This window comes from Artemia franciscana, unplaced genomic scaffold (genome assembly GCF_032884065.1).
Source record: "Artemia franciscana unplaced genomic scaffold, ASM3288406v1 Scaffold_4013, whole genome shotgun sequence".
In the NCBI taxonomy this organism is placed as follows: domain Eukaryota; kingdom Metazoa; phylum Arthropoda; class Branchiopoda; order Anostraca; family Artemiidae; genus Artemia; species Artemia franciscana.
In genome coordinates this window covers 1,002-25,496 of record NW_027064562.1, presented here as the reverse complement: position 1 = coordinate 25,496, position 24,495 = coordinate 1,002, and the positions used below count along the sequence as shown (strand labels likewise).

Below are 24,495 nucleotides of genomic sequence, written 5' to 3'. Positions count from 1 at the left end.
AGCACCTGGGGCCTTATTATTTTTTTAATCCTTCTAGTACTGTTGCCAATTCTTCCTCACTAAACTAATCTTCCTTCACATCCAAGGTATCACAAACTTTTTCATTTTCATCTATATCTTTTCCTGCAACTGTATCTCAGTTTAGCACATTCTCAAAATGTTCCACCCATCTTTCTTTAACTTTTTTGTTATCACTAATTGTGGCCCCATTTCTATCCTTAACTGGGACTAGTCCGGATTGGCTACTCCCTTTCAATTTATTAACATGCCGGTATAATATTTTACTATTATGCCGTCTAGCAGCATCTTCCAGATCCTCAGCAATTTTATCCATCGCCTCCATTTCACATCTCCTTAGTTCATATTTTAATGCTTTCTCCACTTTCTTTACATTCCTTTTGTTTTCATACGACCTATCACTCAGATAATTCTTATACAAACCCCTTCTACTCTCTATTAAACCTAAAGCTTGTTCACTAATATTCCTAGTTGCTGTCTTAGCACTCTTCCCTAGGACACCAGCAGCAACTTCACAAATTGTTTTTCTGAAATTATTCCATCCATCTTCCACATTGTCAAATTTTAAACCCTCAAGTTTAGTACTCAACTGTTCCTGGAATTTTTTTCTCAAATTTTCATCCTGAAGTCTACCAACATCATAACTTTCTGGGAGGGAGTTACCCTTCCGAAATTTCAGCTTTAAATTAACCTTAGACACTACTAGATGGTGATCTTTACTTTTAACATCAATAACAGCACTCCTATACACCCTAGTATCTTGTATTGATCCTGCTAGTCTTCTGTTTACAATAACATAATCAATAAGCATTTGCTGTCTTACCATCACATGAATACCATGTCAACTTATGGGCCATTTTGTGACCAAACACTGTATTGGTATAACTAGGTTGTTATACCTACAAAATTGCAAAAGCCTATAGCCATTACTGTTTTCTTTTCCTACACCACATTTACATAGGCTAGGATACCATCTATCCCTATTTCTACCAGCCTGGGCATTAAAATTTCCTAGCAAAAACACCATATTTCTACCTGGTACCCTGTCTATTTGCTCCTGTAACTGTAAGTAAAATTCATCTGAGTCACTAGTATCTCCATCAGTTGGTTCAATGGGGGCATATACTACTATAACTGATACCCTAAACTTTTTAGTCATAAAATGAGCAATTAGAATTCTATTATTAATACCTTCCCAGCCTAAACAAGACTTAGCAGCTTCCTTATTCATCATGAGCCCTACTCCCTGTCTATGTACCCCATCCTTCCTGCCTGAGTAAACAAATTCTATGTCAGGTGGCTTGTTGGTGGCTTGAAATGAATTTCATTTTTCAAGGAAAAAACTGGCCCAAGAAAGACTCATATTAAAGAGGGAAAAATCACAAACATGTGGCAACTGATGCAGATCTGATTTGGAAAATAGAAGGATGGGACTACTGTTTCCTGGTTGAGGGGACATACACTGTTAAAACCTTTTAAAGGGGGCTGAATAGTCTCCCCTCAGAAGAACAAAGTAGGATATTCAAAAAAGAAAAATATTTCATAATATTGTCAGCAAATATGCCAAGAGGACCAGAATATTGGCAGATTAGACTTAGGACTTCCTACACCAGTACACACATATGGTGGTGACAATGCATCTCCAGCATCTTTTACCAAAGCTCATCAAGGGATGTTCTTGAGTGCTGCATCTTTTTCTAGGCATTGTCCAAGTGTAACCTTCTGTCACCCCCACTGTTTAACACCTGGAGGACAACAAACATCATGAGGCATACAATTGCTGCTCACTCTAACCCTGTTTCCCAAATACCAACACCAACTGCTTATGAGTTTATCAATAATGAGTGGCTGTTTAGTCTTCTCTCTAATGAATAAGTTGGTACCAAGAATCTGTTTAAGACAATTATTTTCAGAACTCTGGATCTCTTTCTCTAGCTGCCTTGTCAGTGCCCAGCTTTTAGAACCATAAATTAGTACTGACAGGACATTACTACTGGAGAACCTCAATTTCAGCTTCAAAGAGAAAGTGGCACTTCTCTAAACATTTCTTAACTTGTCAAAGGAGCTTCCTGCATATGCAATACATGTGGCAATTTCATGCTTGGGGCTTCCATTAGCATCATTTTGAAGCAGCCTCCTATAATCTTGGGCAGGGTTCTGGCAGAGACAAAGATATAGCCTATATATGATTGGCATAGAAGCCATATACAATTACCAGAACAGTCAAGGGAAATCCCAGAGGAACAGAACTGCATCTCCATTATGAGATAAGTACCACTTCAAAGGCAGGCATTTATTATTCCAAAATGTACATATTTGGAAATTTTCCAAGTACTGTTCAAGAGATGTAGTTGCCATAATTCTGAAAGACCTAATTGGTCATAGACATTTAGCATTTTTTTAGCTTATATGCCACATGATGAAGAAGAACCACCAGGTAAGATAACAGAACAGAAGCAACATAAGGGTATGAGAAAACTATTAACATCATTAACCACTACATTCACAGCTCACAACCCTTTGTAAAATACACCTCCCAATGTTAAAAAACAACTCCAGGTGCTTACTTCCTTTTTGAAATTAAAATCAACTTGATGGAAGTGTATGAAAATCTAGAGCCATTGTTAAATAGAGTAAAACCCAGAAAGATGGTCTTGAGAGTGGCATAGCCGGAATAACTTTTTTAAGGTTGTATAAGAATGATAGACTGGGATATCAAACATACACACTTATTTAAGATTTTTTATCTTGTTCAGAAGGGAGAGTGTTCCAAAAAAAAACCTCAAGAAAGGAAGTTCTGCACCTCTACAAAAAGTTTCATTCATGTCAGTTCAAACATAGGATACACCTAGAGAAAGATTCGATACTTAATTATTCCTTATAAATTCAATTTGTTGGGTTATTACATAAATAAAAGCACTCTGCACTTCCAATAAACCCTTTAATATTTTTTAAGAGTAAACTTTTTTTTGTGATATTTCTGTTTCTCTTATCAACAAAACTTATGTGGCTTATTCTTAAAGAAATTCTACCAGAGTGTCAGACATGGGACTTAAAAAATCCAAGGGACTAAGATATAAAAAGTATGTCTTTTCTGAAAACAAGAGCCTTGGTTTTCATTTTAAATCCTTCTAGGATTTATTTTTGTCTTGAAAGGATACATTAGGGAACTGGCCTCTTCCCTAACACTTTTTTAGCCAGGTCTGTCCTCCAGATCTCGGCACTGCAATGAAGGATTGGCATTATTAATGGAAATTGTGGTTTTTAGTAAACAAGAAAAGTATGAATGAAGAGGTTCATAATTTTTATTTTAAAGAGAAAGAGATCTGAAGAGTACAAGAAGCAAGTTATTTGGATTTTCATTTTCCCACTAATGGCCCCTGGAAAAATATACTACATAAATTTGCAAAAGGCAGAATAGCCATGTAACACTAGCTGCATATGAAAAATAATGATTTAAAGGAAGCTCATAGCCAAAAGACACTAAAACAGGTGTTCAAATCCAAACTGATGCCTATCATTCATTATGGTGCTGAGATCTGGAGGAAAGACTGAGCAAAACCAATGGAGATTTCAGTTCTAGCATTTTAAACAGATTTATGGACTGTAGAAAACAATACCTAATCTTCTCATAAATGGAGACCTTGGATGACTTCCATTGAGTAAAGATTGCAGAAGGTAAAATTCTTTCTCAGTTTATTGTCTTATCCTGAACACAGGCCAGTTAGTGCTGCATATAATGGATTGGTAAAGCTGAATATAAAACTTTTGTAGCCATTCCAGATCAAAAAACTGCTAGATGAAAGTGGTTTCACCTATATGTGGAATAATGGCCAAGGCCCCAGAGAAGTTGAGGATGTTTTTTACCTTTTACCTTAAATTGCAGCTTGGAGTGATATAAGGATTATCCATCCTTGTGATGCTCCATGAGAAAAAAGAATTTGTTTGTGTAGATTGTGGCTGTTAGATTAGACTCTTGTGGAGGACTCTGCAGCTTCCCGATTGTAAAGGAACTTCCTGGCAGAGCCATTCCCTATCAAGGTGGGACTTGAACAGTCAATTGAAGTAGCAGAAACTGTTTCTTCAGAGAACTGGTTCCACATATTGATGATTCTTTGGCTGAAGAAGTGGCTTCTATGTCTACTTGTGGAACACTGCATGGAGGGCTTCAAAGAATGTCCTCTAGTACCAGAATGCAAGGGCTGTGCAAAGAGACTGGGAAGGGTATTTTTAGAGAGGATTTTTTGGTTAAAATAATGCCACCCCTTTTCTGTGAGTATGTCAGTGTTGGCAGCTTCAAATGACATAGTCTTTCTTTGTATAGAAATTTATTCATGTTGGTAACCATCTTGGTGGCACCACACTGGACATCCTCAAGTAACTTCCTATCTTTTTTTGAAGAAAGGGGCTGCCAATGACATTCCAACCTCCAGGCATGGATGTACAAGCACCTTATATAACTTCATAAGAACTCTAGGGTGTCGGCTGGAGATGGTTCTTATTATGATACAGAGGGTTTTATTTGCAGAGGATGAAACAGACTTAAAACTTTAATTGGTGATCTACAATAACCCCAAGATTTCATTCATCGGAAACAGCAGAAAGGAAGTTGTCATGAAGGAAATACTTATGATGCTTGTTATTTTTGCCAAGATGGATTACATGGCATTTGTCAACATTGAAAGTCAGAAGCCACGCTGAAAGTCAGCAGTTTTTTATTGAAAATTTAAGGATTGGGCTAAAAGATCAGGAGACTCAACAGTGGGGTAATGGCACAAGTGCTTTGACTAGTTTATTTTTCTAAAAAAAGAGTCAAAGAGAGTTTTGGTGAAGAATATTATTTCAAGTGAAATTTTCAAATTAAATATATTAGAATCCTGGTTAAGGTGAAAGCTTATTTCCTACCATTTTGACAAATTAAATAGGCTACGTTAATTTTCTAGGTAGGCTACTTGAATGTTATAGCAAAAATACTTTGTTCTAGATCTGGAATAAAATCAGCTTTCGGACACGCTCTTAACTTGTCCAATGGGATTTCCACTTATCGGGGTTTAACCCCTAAAAGATAACAACAAATACTTATCTGGCCACGTGTCACTTGAAACGACATGAATAACTACGAGAATAACAACATTTTTCACATGTAAAATAGCCTATATTATTGCTTTAATGCTATGTGAAGTTCTGACAAGGAAGAGACTTGGGCTTCGGGCCTGTTTCTAATTTTACAGGCAAATACACCTTCAGCAATTATTTCAGAGTTGGGTAGCCTAATACAATTTGTATCGCCAGAAGTTTAATTGTAAGATTGCAAATTGTGGTTGTCATTTGCCTTTTTTAGTCATTCCATTCAAGATGCTTTGGATATTTTTTATTGTGATAAATTTTCTTAATGCTCTGAAAAGGGAAATATATTTCAATTGCATAGTAGGCTATAGGAAAATTTCAGTAGGCCTAGGCTAATCAACTTAAAGTCCTAAATTAGCCAGGGAAGTGTTTTTTTTCTTAGTAAAAAATCACAATCTTCTTTGGACTCCAATTATATAGCCCTGTTTTTGGCCCACTTGAGGCAGTATCCAGTTCTTGATTGTCATTTACACTAAATTTCACTTTTTCTGTTACTCATTTCTTGTCAATATTCCTGAAACCCACTTTTGGGACCCCCTTTTCCAGAAGTCTCAGTATGAGCTTGCCCCCTTCTGTTCTTCTCATACTAAACTGGCTCTGCATGATGTTCAATAAAAATGGAATAAAGACAAAGAAGAAATATTTGTATATATTTTTTAAGTACTGAGGATATCCTTGTCAAAATATCTGCTTTGTTTCTCTGGTGAAAATCACCTTTGTTTTGTTAATTATCTTTATATTTTCTTTCTTTGTGTTTCGTTTTGTTGAATGTTAAAATTGGCTTCTACATAAAACGTAATTATTAATATGATTCAACAATCCAAGGTGAAAAAAAAACTAGGACATGTTCTTGGAATTCAGGAAATCAAATGGGATGGTTATTAAGTCTGGGTTTCTTCTGAAATGTATGCTTTATAAAAAAGTCTGAAGTCTGAATAATAGATTGACCAAATGTATATCTTAGATCTGGTAAAAATAAAGCTATGCATTCTTATTTGACCTGGGATCATTCAAACTTAGGGTGCAACTCTGAGAGCATGAGAAATGAGAATCACCTCCAAAATACTGCTTGTAAAGCTGATATTCTACCCCCCTCCCTCCCCCACCAAAAAAAATAATTAAGGACTTCTGAAAATTAGTAAACATTTCTTTTTGGTATGTTTAAATTCTGCCAGGCCAGGATAAGGCTCAATTCAGGCCCTTGCACTAAGATCTTTTTTTTATTGGAGGGGAGGGGGTCCTGTTAATTGAGCAAAAACAAATGAACTACTGTATATATAAAACTATTTCTATGTGCTATTGAGGGAGTTTCAAGGTCCTTGCATACATCTGTCTCAACCCCTGCTGAGAAAAAGGTAAACAGGTACTCATACAAAGAGACCTGCTAATGATCTTTCCATATTATTGAAGTCAGATATCACTTGTATCATCAAAATATTGAAAAAGCATAAAAATTCATAAAAGAGCAAAATAGAAGTATCACTGCAAAACTTCACTTCAAAATATAAAATGAATTTGTTCAAAAATTAAAACTATTAATTTTCGAAGTGTAACTTAGGCACCATTGATCTATTTGTTTAAATGAAATAGAACAAACTAGAAGAATTTAGATATAAAACTTTGTTTTAACATGTATATTTCTTTTGTGTGACTTGATTGTTCTTGGTTTTCAATTATTATAGCTTTACTTAATAATTAATTAAAAAATTGATTTGTTTTTTTTTGTTTTAACATAAAAAACAGAATTACATCTAGGATTTATTCAATATAAAAAAACTGCTTTCTTTCACTTTTCTTTTGTTTTCAAATTTTCTAAACTATATTTCATTGAAAACACTATGTATTTTGAACAGGTTAATTTTAATAGGGCCATATCTAGAGTTCTTCAGAGGAGGGGGCATAATTTTGGGGATGGATGTTTACAAAAGACCGTACAAAAATGCATCAAAATTTATCTATATGTATTTTGTAGCTTTTTATAAGTTGAATTGAACCTTTGGGCAAGGGAGGGGGCCAAAGTCTGATAACATCCTTCATCCTGGATGCTTTGTTTTGGTTGTTTTATTTCAGGGGAGTTGCAAAAAGACTTTACAAAATGCATTGAAATTTGTTTATTTGCAATTTTTATCTTTTTTGTTCGTAGAATTTAAACTTTGGGCAATGGGGGATGGGCTCTATGAGTTGAAAACTGGTAAACCCTTCACTCTGGATACATTCTTGAGTTTTTATTTGACAAAACATTCATGCCTTATTATTTTGTATTGTGCTTTTGCTTTAAAATTGCTTCAAGTATATATCTATTAATTGCTTTCAATAATGCATGAATGACACTTGTGCTATAACTGGGGTACAAGCAGGACAACTCTACAGTTCAAATATCTAGTAATCTCTGTTCTTTTTGAGTTTGATTTGAATATCAGCTGTATTTTTGTTACATGATAAGTTCATTATTGGTTTTGTTCTTTTTGTAAGTCGAATATATTTTTCTTTTAACTTTAATATATGTTTTTTTTTAACTGTAATTGGGGTACAAAGGGGATGACTTCCCAGCTCATATATCTAGTAATTTTTGTTCGTTTTGAGTTTGAGTTGAATACAAGTTTTATTTTTGGGTTGTTTTGAGTTTTTGTTGAATCTGATATCTGTTTCTTTCAACTTTTAATCCATTCTTTGTTATAACTTCCGTTCGTTTTTTTTTTGCTCTGCTCAAGACAATACCTTGTTCTTTGTTAAAAAAAAACTCGTTTGTTTATTTATTTAAAGACTAAAAAAGACAGACAATTGCACTTTGCTGTGGTGCAATCTTCTTTATTACTTGAAAAGGGCTGTAAAACTGAAACTTTTATTCGAATTACTCCTCTCAATATTTTTTTACATAAGATTTTTTACAAAATTATTTTAATTGAGTGGGTTTTTGTTTATATTAATGGTGGTAATGGTAAGTGATTCACAGTATTGGCGAAGACAGGGGGGTTTATATCCTCCTGTACATTTTTGCCCACCTAGGTTTTGAAAAATACTTTTTTATGGCACTTGGTATTAACCAAGTGATTCTGAAAAAGACAAAATGATTCTGAAAAAGAGAAAAATGAGGTATTTTTAACTTACAAAGGAGTGATCGGATCTTAATGAAATTTGATTTTTAGAAGGATAGTGTGTCTTGGAGCTCTTATTTTAAATCCCGACCGGACCCGGTGATGTTGGAGGGGGGGGGACCTAAAATCTTGGTAAAGACTTAGAGTGGAGGGATCGGAATGAAACTTGATGGGGATGATGAGCATAAGTCCTAGATACGTGATTAACATAACCTGAACGGATCCACTCTCTTTGAGGGAATAGGGGGGGGGGGGTGGTTAATTCTGAAAAATTAGAAATTTTTTTATTTGATATCTTCAAATAACAAATTCATTTTGATTACAAATTTAAATTTGATATCTAGAAGGATGTTGTGCTTTAGAACACTCATTTAGATCTCTACCAGATCCGGTTACATTGAAGGGAGTTGGAGTGGGAAACAGGAATTCTTGGAAAAAGTGAAAATTGAGGTATCTTACGAGTGGGTGATCGGATCTTAATGAAACTTGATATATAAAAGAATCTCATGTCTCAGATGCTCCATTTTCAATTTGAATCGGATCCGGGGACATAGGGTTGGAGGGGGGGGGGAAACAGAAATCTTGGAAAACGCTTAGAGTGGAGAGATTGGGATGAAACTTGATGGGAAGAATAAGCACAAGTTATAAATACAAGATTGACATAATTAGCACGGATCCGTTCTCTTTGAGGGAGCTGGGGGTTGTTAATCTGGAAAAATTGAGGTTTTTGTAACTTAAGAACAGGTGATCAGATCTTAACGAAATTTGATATTTCGAAGGAACTCATGTCTCAGAGCTCTTATTTCAAATTCCGATCAGATCTGTTGACATTAGGGGGATTTGGAAGGGGAAACCGGAAATCTTTGAAAACGCTTATAAATGTTGTAGATATGTGATTGACGTAACCGAACTAGATCCGTTTTCTTTGGGGAGTTAGGTGGTGGGGTTCAGTGCTTTGGCGAGTTCGGTGCTTCTGGACGTGCTAGGACAATGAAAGTTGGTAGGAGTGTCAGGGAGCTGCACAAATTGACTTGATAAAGTCGTTTTTCCCGATTCGACCATCTGGGGGGCTGAAGGGAGAGTAAAAATTAGAAAAATTGAGGTATTTTTAACTTACGAGAGGGTGATCGGATCTTAATGAGTTTTGATATTTAGAAGGACCTCGTGACTCAGAGCTCTTATTTTAAATCCTGACCGGCATTAAGCCTCTGATTTTCCTTTTGAAGCAATCTATTGATTCTTAGAATTTTGCTAGAGCTCATACCATATGAGCACTTGGCTCTTCTGACTTCATCACAAGTGCCATATGACCTCTTATCTCGTGTTTCATATGTTCATTGAAAAAAAAAAAAACGTTTTTGATATTTTCGTTGAATTTTGAAAACCTTTTGCCCCTCTCCTATAATTTTGGGAATTGAATCTCCAAATTTTGAAAACCTTTTGCCCCTCTCCTATAATCTTGGGAATTGACACCCTTCTAATAAATTTTAATAACATAAGCAAATAATGTTGGTTAGAAATTGGAATTTAGTAATAAAACGGTGGTAAAAGTACTTCTATTTTTCTACATTTGCCAAGATTTTGAACCTCAGTATTTCAATATTAACCTCAAATATGCTACAAACGACTTCAGAAGGCAAACTTCATTGAGAATCAAACATTATTGTATTAATAAATATTAACGTTTGCTGATAATGGGTTTCTATTGTGAATTAAGCCTTATTTGCGTAATATTTACTTCGTCTGTTTTGAGTATGGTGTTCTTTATTGCAATATTAGCCTCATATTTGTTGCCAGCAAAACTTTTCTTTCAAGACTGTGATTATAAACGTGGTTTAACCTGGCATTGTTTGTGAAAATTGTACTTAATGTATATTTAGTTAACCTTTATATGTCAAAATTTGCCCAGACCTTGTAATATAAACTTCAATCTTAATGGCTTCTAAAACTAATATTACTGCTAATAAATCACTACAGCATCCAGCTGCCTGAGGCTTGACAGCAAATATATGCTTCTAAATATGCCCTTCGGGGGTTCTGATTTCAGTAATTTGAGGCTTATTTAAATAACATTTAATCATTTTGGATCCCTCCTATGCAATCCCTGGTTGGTCGTGATTCGAAAGTATTTCAAATTTCTTTAAAGTCAGAAAGAGGGGGCAATTTGGTATGGGGAATGGGCTGGAGGGATTAACTTTTAGTACGCGAATATTGCCAATTGAAAATGCATGCGTAACTCAGATTCAGGAAAAATTGTCATTTTTAAAATATGCTCTCGATTTTTCTTACATTATTTATGAGATTTCCTTATAAAGCATAACTTAGCCACCAGGCTCCTTATAAATCGGAAATTCATAAATATCTATAAGGTCATTTTCTTGGAAATCAAACGCTACTTGTGAAATATTTACTTTTAAGGTTTCTGATTTCAATGAGTCATACTGCCATCCTAAAGATTTTAAACGATTAACGTTAAATAACTAAGAAGTGTACTCAAGAGTCGTTAAGTGGTTACAAACTGAAATTGGTACTGTTTTATCATAGGCTGAAAGTGCTACTGAGAGAAGAGGGCATTTGGAGGAAGACCATCCCCTCCTATCATACAAAGTACAAATTGTCCCTAGGCTCTAATTTCGGCAAGGTGTGGCATCTCCACCGTTCCTGAAATACGTAGCCTCCATAGTTCGTTTTTATTTTTGGCCGTCTGTATGGCAAAATTAGTCTCATATAATAGGGAAACTTTTGACTTCATGCAATTGATGTTATCTATGTAAGTCAGTACTTTTGTCATATTAGTAGAGTATGACTTGCACATACAGTATTTAAAGTTGCTGACTCATTTGATTGTACAAAATTGCAAAATCAGAATGACAAGCATTTTCATTTCCCAGAGTCATTCTTACTGTCCATGCAGCACTTGACGTTACTAGCCTTTTCTTATTTGCAACATTTTGAAATCATTTGTCAGGATGAGTCGACACTTTTTTTCTGGTTATTCTTGGTCCATTTCTAGGTGTCTTCTTTCTTTCCATTGTGATATAAAAAGGGATTCCATAAAATTTATTTCAGTTTAGTCTTGAGTTTTGACTTAAGTAGACATCTGAATGTAAGTTTGATTTCTCATATTTTTCCATTGATGTTGAAACTTGTATAGCCGTGCACAGGTATCAGTTTCATTTATAAGTAATGTATCTTCCTAAAATTACTTTTTAATTAGTTCTTTAAGCGGAAGGTACAATAAAAGTGTTTGGATAATTCAATTCCTTTCATTAGTAATATTTAAGAATAATCAGGATCTGGCTAAAACTGCTTTTAGTGTATACATTTACGTCCTCTCATAGCCATGGAAATGAAGGGGGAGGATGCAAACTTTTTATCAGTTCTTTTCAATGAAAACGCAATAAATTTAATTTTCAAAATCTAGAGGGAGGTGGGGTATTCATGGTTTAATTTTGAACAAAAATAAAAAACGTTGTCGACAAAATCCAGTTGGAATCTCTCCCCTCCTTCATTGACACCACTGGCTATCTTGGCCCTCTGTCTGAAGAAATTCAAATGGGCTTATACCTGCTAATGATAATTTAGTTAGCTAAATCTTTTTCACAGACTTGGGTAAAATATTGATATAATGTTTTGTCTGTTTGGATGATAAACATATTCTCCTTTCATAAACTGATTAACAAACACAAATTAATTCAAAGCCATTTTCAGATAGTTGACAAATGAAGCTACTAAGTTATAATATTTTAAGCAACTTACCTTTTTTCAAGACCTTTCCTTGGAAATCAAGGTTCTATGTTTAATAATTGAAATTCTATAGCATCATTTTATCTTAATCATTACCGGAATCTTGCGTAAAATTGAAGCAATTTGTGCGAGAAGATTTTTATTTCTTATTGACCTTGACAGTGTTCGTATTTTCTATAATTTGGTTTTCTTTCCAGGTCAAATTTTTTTTTGCTTTATGATTCTTCCTTTCTTTTTAGCAGACAAAACACTATCAGTGCGGGAAGGACGTACAAAATGAAGCAGCATGCTAATAATGAATGAATATGGCTTAAAAACTGGTCCACTGGTGAAGTCCTTCATGATACACTGCATTCGAAAAGTAACGTCAAGGTAATCTTTTTATTTTAACTTGTGTCATAAGCAGTGTGTACACTCTTTAGGTTTCTGACCCAGGTGTTGTTTTTTCTTCTTTTTGGTATACCTTGGCTTAAGACTCCTCCCTCCCCCCTAGGGATTGACAATAATTTTGTAAAAATCTTCCCGATTCTACTTACAGAACAGAGAAAAATAAGAACTTCTTTTTTAAAAGAACATAAGCAGTGATTACTAATCCACGCGATTATTATTATTTAGCCTCATTTAAAGGCCTTAATAAGCAATAAAATTATTCTGACCTTCCTGCTTTCTACTCATTTCTTGGTATGTGTTGTAGTGACAACATTGATCTTGATCTGTAATGAAACTGTTTTTCTATGTCCACTCGGAGATGATCAGCTTAGCATGAGCGAGATAAATAGTATCTATGCAGGTATATTTTGTTTAAATATTTGGGGTGTTGAGGTGATTAGGCTAGGTATTTGATATAATGGGTCCTGGATGGCATGCTTTCCATAATTCTCCGTTGCTGTTTCCATAATTTTGTTACTAAAATACTATATTTTCATCATATTTTAGCAGGCACGTACGCAGGAATTCCTGCGTACGTGAAACCTTCGAAACAGCAGATATAAAGTAGCACTTTTTTGTGTTGATATAATGGGTCCTGGATGGCATGCTTTCCATAATTACTTCCTTGAGGCATATTCCTATGAGGTATATTCAACTGTTAAAAAGGCATTTACTTAAAAGGCATTAAATTTACAAAAAAAATTTGCCTTTACTTAAAAGGTACTTTTGCTAATACTTACTAGTGCTAATAAAGCTAAAGAATTGTCCTGAGGAATTGTGCTCGGATTATTTTGGATACTTTGGGCTATTTTGGTTTGACTAACCATATTTCAAACAATAAGCTGTACGTGCTTATCCGTGCTTATTAGGCCAAGGACGTAGCTATTACCCCCTAAAACTAAAACTTTTTAAATTGGAAAAGAGTGTTTAATGACATTCTTTACCAATTGCAATGATAAAATAGTCTAATATCTTCATTTTTCCACTGACGTAGCTCTTACCCCCGAAAACTAAAACTTTTGAAATAGGAAAAGAGCCTTTAATCACACTCTTTACCATGTGCAATCATAAAATAGTCTAATATCTTCATTTTTTCCACGGAAGTAGCTATTACCCCCGAATACTAAAACTTTTGAAATAGGAAAAGAGCCTTTAATCACATTCTTTACCATGTGCAATCATAAATTAGTCTAATATCTTCATTTTTTCCACAGACATAGCTATTACCCTCGAAAACTAAAACTTTTGAAATGGGAAAAGAGCCTTTTATCACATTCTTTACCATTTGCAATCATAAAATAGTCTAATATCTTCATTTTTTCCACAGACGTAGCTATTACCCCCGAAAACTAAAACTTTTGAAAAAGGAAAAGAGCCTTTAATCACACTCTTTACCATGTGCAATCATAAAATAGTCTAATATCTTCATTTTTTCCACTGACATAGCTATTACCCTCGAAAACTAAAACTTTTGAAATAGGAAAAGAGCCTTTAATCACATTCTTTACCATGTGCAATCATAAAATAGTCTAATATCTTCTTTTTTTCCACGGATGTAGCTATTACCCCCGAAAACTAAAACTTTTGAAATAGGAAAAGAGCCTTTAATCACACTCTTTACCATGTGCAATCATAAAATAGTCTAATATCTTCATTTTTTCCACTGACATAGCTATTACCCTTGAAAACTAAAACTTTTGAAATAGGAAAAGAGCCTTTAATCACATTCTTTACCCTGTGCAATCATAAAATAGTCTTCATTTTTTCCACTGACATAGCTATTACCCTCGAAAACTAAAACTTTTGAAATAGGAAAAGAGCCTTTAATCCCATTCTTTACCATGTGCAATCATAAAATAGTCTAATATCTTCATTTTTTTCCACGGACGTAACTATTACCCCCGAAGACTAAAACTTTTGAAATAGGAAAAGAGCCTTTAATCACACTCTTTACCATGTGCAATCAGAAAATAGTCTAATATCTTCATTTTTTCCACGGAAGTAGCTATTACCCCCGAAAACTAAAACTTTTGAAATAGGAAAAGAGCCTTTAATCACATTCTTTACCATGTGCAATCATAAATTAGTCTAATATCTTCATTTTTTCCACAGACATAGCTATTACCCTCGAAAACTAAAACTTTTGAAATGGGAAAAGAGCCTTTAATCACATTCTTTACCATTTGCAATCATAAAATAGTCTAATATCTTCATTTTTTCCACAGACGTAGCTATTACCCCCGAAAACTAATACTTTTGAAAAAGGAAAAGAGCCTTTAATCACACTCTTTACCATGTGCAATCATAAAATGGTCTAATATCTTCATTTTTTCCACTGACATAGCTATTACCCTCGAAAACTAAAACTTTTGAAATAGGAAAAGAGCCTTTAATCACATTCTTTACCCTGTGCAATCATAAACTAGTCTAATATCTTCATTTTTTCCACTGACATAGCTATTACCCTCGAAAACTAAAACTTTTGAAATAGGAAAAGAGCCTTTAATCCCATTCTATACCATGTGCAATCATAAAATAGTCTAATATCTTGATTTTTTTCCACGGACCTAACTATTACCCCCGAAAACTAAAACTTTTGAAATAGGAAAAGAGCCTTTAATCACACTCTTTACCATGTGCAATCATAAAATAGTCTAATATCTTCATTTTTTCCACGGAAGTAGCTATTACCCCCGAAAACTAAAACTTTTGAAATAGGAAAAGAGCCTTTAATCACATTCTTTACCATGTGCAATCATAAATTAGTCTAATATCTTCATTTTTTCCATACACATAGCTATTACCCTCGAAAACTAAAACTTTTGAAATGGGAAAAGAGCCTTTAATCACATTCTTTACCATTTGCAATCATAAAATAGTCTAATATCTTCATTTTTTCCACAGACGTAGCTATTACCCCCGAAAACTAAAACTTTTGAAAAAAGAAAAGAGCCTTTAATCACACTCTTTACCATGTGCAATCATAAAATAGTCTAATATCTTCATTTTTTCCACAGACGTAACTATTACCCCCGAAAACTAAAACTTTTGAAATAGGAAAAGAGCCTTTAATCACATTCTTTACCAGGTGCAATCATAAAATAGTCTAAAATCTTCTTTTTTTTCCACAGACGTAGCTATTACCCCCGAAAACTAAACCTTTTGAAATAGGAAAAGAGCCTTTAATCACACTCTTTACCATGTGCAAATATAAAATAGTCTAATATCTTCATTTTTTCCACTGACATAGCTATTACCCTCGAAAACTAAAACTTTTGAAATAGGAAAAGAGCCTTTAATCCCATTCTTTACCATGTGCAATCATAAATAGTCTAATATCTTCATTTTTTTTTCCACGGACGTAACTATTACCCCCGAAAACTAAAACTTTTGAAATAGGAAAAGAGCCTTTAATCACACTCTTTACCATGTGCAATCATAAAATAGTCTAATATCTTCATTTTTTACACGGAAGTAGCTATTACCCCCGAAAACTAAAACTTTTGAAATAGGAAAAGAGCCTTTAATCACATTCTTTACCATGTGCCATCATAAATTAGTCTAATATCTTCATTTTTTCCACAGACATAGCTATTACCCTCGAAAACTAAAACTTTTGAAATGGGAAAAGAGCCTTTAATCACATTCTTTACCATTTGCAATCATAAAATAGTCTAATATCTTCATTTTTTTCCACGGACGTAGCTATTTACCACCGAAAACTAAAAGTTTTTAAATAGGAAAAGAGTCTTTAATCACATTATTTACCAATTGCAATGATAAAATAGTCTAATATCTTCATTTGTTCCACAGACTTAGCTATTACCCCCGAAAACTAAAACTTTTGAAATAGGAAAAGAGCCTTTAATCACATTTTTTACCATGTGCAATCATAAAATAGTCTAATATCTTCATTTTTTCCTCGGACGTAGCTATTTACCCCGAAAACTAAAACTTTTGAAATAGGAAAAGAGCCTTTAATCACATTCTTTACCATTTGCAATCATAAAATAGTCTAATACCTTCATTTTTTTCCACAGACGTAGCTATTACACCCGAAAACTAAAACTTATGAAATAGGAAAAGAGCCTTTAATCACATTCTTTACCATGTGCAATCATAAAATAGTCTAAAATCTTCTTTTTTTCCAAAGACGTAGCTATTACCCCCGAAAACTAAAACTTTTGAAATAGGAAAAGAGCCTTTAATCACACTCTTTACCATGTGCAAATATAAAATAGTCTAATATCTTCATTTTTTCCACTGACATAGCTATTACCCTCGAAAACTAAAACTTTTGAAATAGGAAAAGAGCCTTTAATCACATTCTTTACCATGTGCAATCATAAAATAGTCTAATATCTTCATTTTTTCCACGGAAGTAGCTATAACCCCCGAAAACTAAAACTTTTGAAATAGGAAAAGAGCCTTTAATCACATTCTTTACCATTTGCAATCATAAAATAGTCTAATATCTTCATTTTTTCCACAGACGTAGCTAGTACACCCGAAAACTAAAACTTTTGAAATAGGAAAAGAGCCTTTAATCAACTTCTTTACCATGTACAATCATAAAATAGTCTAATATCTTCATTTTTTCCACAGACGTAGCTATTACCCCCGAAAACTAAGACTTTTGAAATAGGAAAAGAGCGTTTAATCACATTCTTTACCATGTGCAATCATAAAATAGTCTAATATCTTCATTTTTTCCAAGGACGTAGCTATTACCCCCGAAAACTAAAACTTTGAAATAGGAAAAGAGCCTTTAATCACATTCTTTACCATGTGCAATCATAAAATAGTCTAATATCTTCATTTTTTCCACAGACTTAGCTATTACCCCCGAAAACTAAAACTGTTGAAATAGGAAAAGAGCCTTTAATCACATTCTTTACCATGTGCAATCATAAAATAGTCTAATATCTTCTTTTTTTCCACGGACGTAGCTATTACCCCCGAAAACTAAAACTTTTGAAATAGGAAAAGAGCCTTTAATCACACTCTTTACCATGTGCAATCATAAAATAGTTTAATATCTTCATTTTTTCCACTGACATAGCTATTACCCTCGAAAACTAAAACTTTTGAAATAGGAAAAGAGCCTTTAATCACATTCTTTACCCTGTGCAATCATAAAATAGTCTAATATCTTCATTTTTTCCACTGACATAGCTATTACCCTCGAAAACTAAAACTTTTGAAATAGGAAAAGAGCCTTTAATCCCACTCTTTACCATGTGCAATCATAAAATAGTCTAATATCTTCATTTTTTCCACGGACATAACTATTACCCCCGAAAACTAAAACTTTTGAAATAGGAAAAGAGTCTTTAATCACACTCTTTACCAGGTGCAATCATAAAATAGTCTAATATCTTCATTTTCTCCACAGACATACCTATTACCCTCGAAAACTAAAACTTTTGAAATGGGAAAAGAGCCTTTAATCACATTCTTTACCATTTGCAATCATAAAATAGTCTAATATCTTCATTTTTTCCACAGACGTAGCTATTACCCCCGAAAACTAAAACTTTTGAAAAAGGAAAAGAGCCTTTAATCACACTCTTTACCATGTGCAATCATAAAATAGTCTAATATCTTCATTTTTTCCACTGAAATAGCTATTACCCTCGAAAACTAAAACTTTTGAAATAGGAAAAGAGCCTTTAATCACATTCTTTACCATGTGCAATCATAAATAGTATAATATCTTCATTTTTTCCAAGGAGGTAGTTATTACCCCCGAAAACTAAATCTTTTGAAATAGGAAAAGAGCCTTTAATCACATTGTTTACCCTGTGCAATCATAAAATAGTCTAGTATCTTCATTTTTTCCACAGACTTACCTATTACCCCCGAAAACTAAAACTTTTGAAATAGGAAAAGAGCCCTAATCACATTCTTTACCATGCGCAATCATAAAATAGTCCAATATCTTCATTTTTTTCCAAGGACGTAACTATTACCCCCAAAAACTAAAACTTTTGAAATAGGAAAAGAGCCTTTAATCACACTCTTCACCATGTGCAATCATGAAATAGTCTAATATCTTCATTTTTTTCCACGGAAGTAGCTATTACCCCCGAAAACTAAAACTTTTGAAATAGGAAAAGAGCCTTTAATCACATTCTTTACCATGTGCAATCATAAATTAGTCTAATATCTTCATTTTTTCCACAGACATAGCTATTACCCTCGAAAACTAAAACTTTTGAAATGGGAAAAGAGCCTTTAATCACATTCTTTACCATTTGCAATCATAAAATAGTCTAATATCTTCATTTTTTCCACAGACGTAGCTATTACCCCAAAAACTAAAACTTTTGAAAAAGGAAAAGAGCCTTTAATCACACTCTTTACCATGTGCAATCATAAAATAGTCTAAGATCTTCATTTTTTCCACTGACATAGCTATTACCCTCGAAAACTAAAACTTTTGAAATAGGAAAAGAGCCTTTAATCACATTCTTTACCATGTGCAATCATAAAATAGTCTAATATCTTCTTTTTTTCCACGGAGGTAGCTATTACCCCCGAAAACTAAAACTTTTGAAATAGGAAAAGAGCCTTTAATCACATTCTTTACCCTGTGCAATCATAAAACAGTCTAATATCTTCATTTTTTCCACTGACATAGCTATTACCCTCGAAAACAAAAACTTTTGAAATAGGAAAAGAGCCTTTAATCCCATTCTTTACCATGTGCAATCATAAAATAGTCTAATATCTTCTTTTTTTCCACGGACGTAGCTATTACCCCCGAAAACTAAAACTTTTGAAATAGGAAAAGAACCTTTAATCACACTCTTTACCATGTGCAATCATAAAATAGTTTAATATCTTCATTTTTTCCACTGACATAGCTATTACCCTCGAAAACTAAAACTTTTGAAATAGGAAAAGAGCCTTTAATCACATTCTTTACCCTGTGCAATCATAAAATAGTCTAATATCTTCATTTTTTCCACTGACATAGCTATTACCCTCGAAAACTAAAACTTTTGAAATAGGAAAAGAGCCTTTAATCCCATTCTTTACCATGTGCAATCATAAAATAGTCTAATATCTTCATTTTTTTCCACGGACGTAACTATTACCCCCTAAAACTAAAACTTTTGAAATAGGAAAAGAGCCTTTAATCACACTCTTTACCATGTGCAATCATAAAATAGTCTAATATCTTCATTTTTTCCACGGACGTAACTATTACCCCCGAAAACTAAAACTTTTGAAATAGGAAAAGAGCCTTTAATCACACTCTTTACCATGTGCAATCATAAAATAGTCTAATATCTTCATTTTCTCCACAGACATACCTATTACCCTCGAAAACTAAAACTTTTGAAATGGGAAAAGAGCCTTTAATCACATTCTTTACCATTTGCAATCATAAAATAGTCTAATATCTTCATTTTTTCCACAGACGTAGCTATAACCCCCGAAAATTAAAACTTTTGAAAAAGGAAAAGAGCCTTTAATCACACTCTTTACCATGTGCAATCATAAAATAGTCTAATATCTTCATTTTTTCCACTGACATAGCTATTACCCTCGAAAACTAAAACTTTTGAAATAGGAAAAGAGCCTTTAATCACATTCTTTACCATGTGCAATCATAAATAGTCTAATATCTTCATTTTTTCCAAGGAGGTAGTTATTACCCCCGAAAACTAAATCTTTTGAAATAGGAAAAGAGCCTTTAATCACATTGTTTACCCTGTGCAATCATAAAATAGTCTAGTATCTTCATTTTTTCCACAGACTTACCTATTACCCCCGAAAACTAAAACTTTTGAAATAGGAAAAGAGCCCTAATCACATTCTTTACCATGCGCAATCATAAAATAGTCCAATATCTTCATTTTTTTCCAAGGACGTAACTATTACCCCCAAAAACTAAAACTTTTGAAATAGGAAAAGAGCCTTTAATCACACTCTTCACCATGTGCAATCATGAAATAGTCTAATATCTTCATTTTTTTCCACGGAAGTAGCTATTACCCCCGAAAACTAAAACTTTTGAAATAGGAAAAGAGCCTTTAATCACATTCTTTACCATGTGCAATCATAAATTAGTCTAATATCTTCATTTTTTCCACAGACATAGCTATTACCCTCGAAAACTAAAACTTTTGAAATGGGAAAAGAGCCTTTAATCACATTCTTTACCATTTGCAATCATAAAATAGTCTAATATCTTCATTTTTTCCACAGACGTAGCTATTACCCCCAAAAACTAAAACTTTTGAAAAAGGAAAAGAGCCTTTAATCACACTCTTTACCATGTGCAATCATAAAATAGTCTAATATCTTCATTTTTTCCACTGACATAGCTATTACCCTCGAAAACTAAAACTTTTGAAATAGGAAAAGAGCCTTTAATCACATTCTTTACCATGTGCAATCATAAAATAGTCTAATATCTTCTTTTTTTCCACGGAGGTAGCTATTACCCCCGAAAACTAAAACTTTTGAAATAGGAAAAGAGCCTTTAATCACATTCTTTACCCTGTGCAATCATAAAACAGTCTAATATCTTCATTTTTTCCACTGACATAGCTATTACCCTCGAAAACTAAAACTTTTGAAATAGGAAAAGAGCCTTTAATCCCATTCTTTACCATGTGCAATCATAAAATAGTCTAATATCTTCTTTTTTTCCACGGACGTAGCTATTACCCCCGAAAACTAAAACTTTTGAAATAGGAAAAGAACCTTTAATCACACTCTTTACCATGTGCAATCATAAAATAGTTTAATATCTTCATTTTTTCCACTGACATAGCTATTACCCTCGAAAACTAAAACTTTTGAAATAGGAAAAGAGCCTTTAATCACATTCTTTACCCTGTGCAATCATAAAATAGTCTAATATCTTCATTTTTTCCACTGACATAGCTATTACCCTCGAAAACTAAAACTTTTGAAATAGGAAAAGAGCCTTTAATCCCATTCTTTACCATGTGCAATCATAAAATAGTCTAATATCTTCATTTTTTTCCACGGACGTAACTATTACCCCCTAAAACTAAAACTTTTGAAATAGGAAAAGAGCCTTTAATCACACTCTTTACCATGTGCAATCATAAAATAGTCTAATATCTTCATTTTTTCCACGGACGTAACTATTACCCCCGAAAACTAAAACTTTTGAAATAGGAAAAGAGCCTTTAATCACACTCTTTACCATGTGCAATCATAAAATAGTCTAATATCTTCATTTTCTCCACAGACATACCTATTACCCTCGAAAACTAAAACTTTTGAAATGGGAAAAGAGCCTTTAATCACATTCTTTACCATTTGCAATCATAAAATAGTCTAATATCTTCATTTTTTCCACAGACGTAGCTATAACCCCCAAAAATTAAAACTTTTGAAAAAGGAAAAGAGCCTTTAATCACACTCTTTACCATGTGCAATCATAAAATAGTCTAATATCTTCATTTTTTCCACTGACATAGCTATTACCCTCGAAAACTAAAACTTTTGAAATAGGAAAAGAGCCTTTAATCACATTCTTTACCATGTGCAATCATAAATAGTCTAATATCTTCATTTTTTCCAAGGAGGTAGTTATTACCCCCGAAAACTAAATCTTTTGAAATAGGAAAAGAGCCTTTAATCACATTGTTTACCCTCTGCAATCATAAAATAGTCTAGTATCTTCATTTTTTCCACAGACTTACCTATTACCCCCGAAAACTAAAACTTTTGAAATAGGAAAAGAGCCTTTAATCACATTCTTTACCATGTGCAATCATAAAATAGTCCATTATCTTCATTTTTTTCCAAGGACATAACTATTACCCCCAAAAACTAAAACTTTTGAAATAGGAAAAGAGCCTTTAATCACACTCTTCACCATGTGCAATCATGAAATAGTCTAATATCTTCATTTTTTCCACGGAAGTAGCTATTACCCCCGAAAACTAAAACTTTTGAAATAGGAAAAGAGCCTTTAATCACATTCTTTACCATGTGCAATCATAAATTAGTCTAATATCTTCATTTTTTCCACAGACATAGCTATTACCCTCGAAAACTAAAACTTTTGAAATGGGAAAAGAGCCTTTAATCACATTCTTTACCATTTGCAATCATAAAATAGTCTAATATCTTCATTTTTTCCACAGACGTAGCTATTACCCCCAAAAACTAAAACTTTTGAAAAAGGAAAAGAGCCTTTAATCACACTCTTTACCATGTGCAATCATAAAATAGTCTAATATCTTCATTTTTTCCACTGACATAGCTATTACCCTCGAAAACTAAAACTTTTGAAATAGGAAAAGAGCCTTTAATCACATTCTTTACCATGTGCAATCATAAAATAGTCTAATATCTTCTTTTTTTCCACGGAGGTAGCTATTACCCCCGAAAACTAAAACTTTTGAAATAAAAAAAGAGCCTTTAATCACATTCTTTACCCTCTGCAATCATAAAACAGTCTAATATCTTCATTTTTTCCACTGACATAGCTATTACCCTCGAAAACTTAAACTTTTGAAATAGGAAAAGAGCCTTTAATCCCATTCTTTACCATGTGCAATCATAAAATAGTCTAATATCTTCATTTTTTTCCACGGACGTAACTATTACCCCCGAAAACTAAAACTTTTGAAATAGGAAAAGAGCCTTTAATCACACTCTTTACCATGTGCAATCATAAAATAGTCTAATATCTTCATTTTTTCCACGGAAGTAGCTATTACCCCCGAAAACTAAAACTTTTGAAATAGGAAAAGAGCCTTTAATCACATTCTTTACCATGTGCAATCATAAATTAGTCTAATATCTTCATTTTTTCCACAGACATAGCTATTACCGTCGAAAACTAAAACTTTTGAAATGGGAAAAGAGCCTTTAATCACATTCTTTACCATTTGCAATCATAAAATAGTCTAATATCTTCATTTTTTCCACAGACGTAGCTATTACCCCCGAAAACTAAAACTTTTGAAAAAGGAAAAGAGCCTTTAATCACACTCTTTACCATGTGCAATCATAAAATAGTCTAATATCTTCATTTTTTTCACGGAAGTAGCTATTACCCCCGAAAACTAAAACTTTTAAAATAGTAAAAGAGCCTTTAATCACATTCTTTACCATGTGGAATCATAAATTAGTCTAATATCTTCATTTTTCCCACAGACATAGCTATTACCCTCGAAAACTAAAACTTTTGAAATGGGAAAAGAGCCTTTAATCACATTCTTTACCATTTGCAATCATAAAATAGTCTAATATCTTCCTTTATTCCACGGACGTAGCTATTACCCCCGAAAACTAAAACTTTTTAAATAGGAAAAGAGTCTTTAATCACATTATTTACCAATTGCAATGATAAAATAGTCTAATATCTTCATTTTTTCCACAGACTTAGCTATTACCCCCGAAAACTAAAACTTTTGAAATAGGAAAAGAGCCTTTAATCACATTTTTTACCATGTGCAATCATAAAATAGTCTAATATCTTAATTTTTTCCTCGGACGTAGCTATTAACCCCGAAAACTAAAACTTTTGAAATAGGAAAAGAGCCTTTAATCACATTCTTTACCATTTGCAATCATAAAATAGTCTAATATCTTCATTTTTTCCACAGACGTAGCTATTACACCCGAAAACTAAAACTTATGAAATAGGAAAAGAGCCTTTAATCACATTCTTTACCATGTGCAATCATAAAATAGTCTAAAATCTTCTTTTTTTCCACAGACGTAGCTATTACCCCGAAAACTAAAACTTTTGAAATAGGAAAAGAGCCTTTAATCACACTCTTTACCATGTGCAAATATAAAATAGTCTAATATCTTCATTTTTTCCACTGACATAGCTATTACCCTCGAAAACTAAAACTTTTGAAATAGGAAAAGAGCCTTTAATCACATTCTTTACCATGTGCAATCATAAATAGTCTAATATCTTCATTTTTTTCCAAGGACGTAGCTATAACCCCCGAAAACTAAAACTTTTGAAATAGGAAAAGAGCCTTTAATCACATTCTTTACCATTTGCAATCATAAAATAGTCTAATATCTTCATTTTTTCCACAGACGTAGCTATTACACC

At 33.2% G+C, this 24,495-nt stretch overlaps 1 long non-coding RNA gene across 1 annotated transcript; it reads left to right on the top strand.

The window, feature by feature from the left end:
* The first annotated feature begins 10,652 nt into the window (after nucleotides 1-10,652).
* On the top strand, nucleotides 10,653-12,364 carry LOC136043256 (uncharacterized). The gene is made up of 2 exons (XR_010621577.1): nucleotides 10,653-11,346; nucleotides 12,227-12,364. It is a non-coding gene; the product is annotated as an uncharacterized LOC136043256 (long non-coding RNA).
* The last annotated feature ends 12,131 nt before the right edge of the window (nucleotides 12,365-24,495 follow it).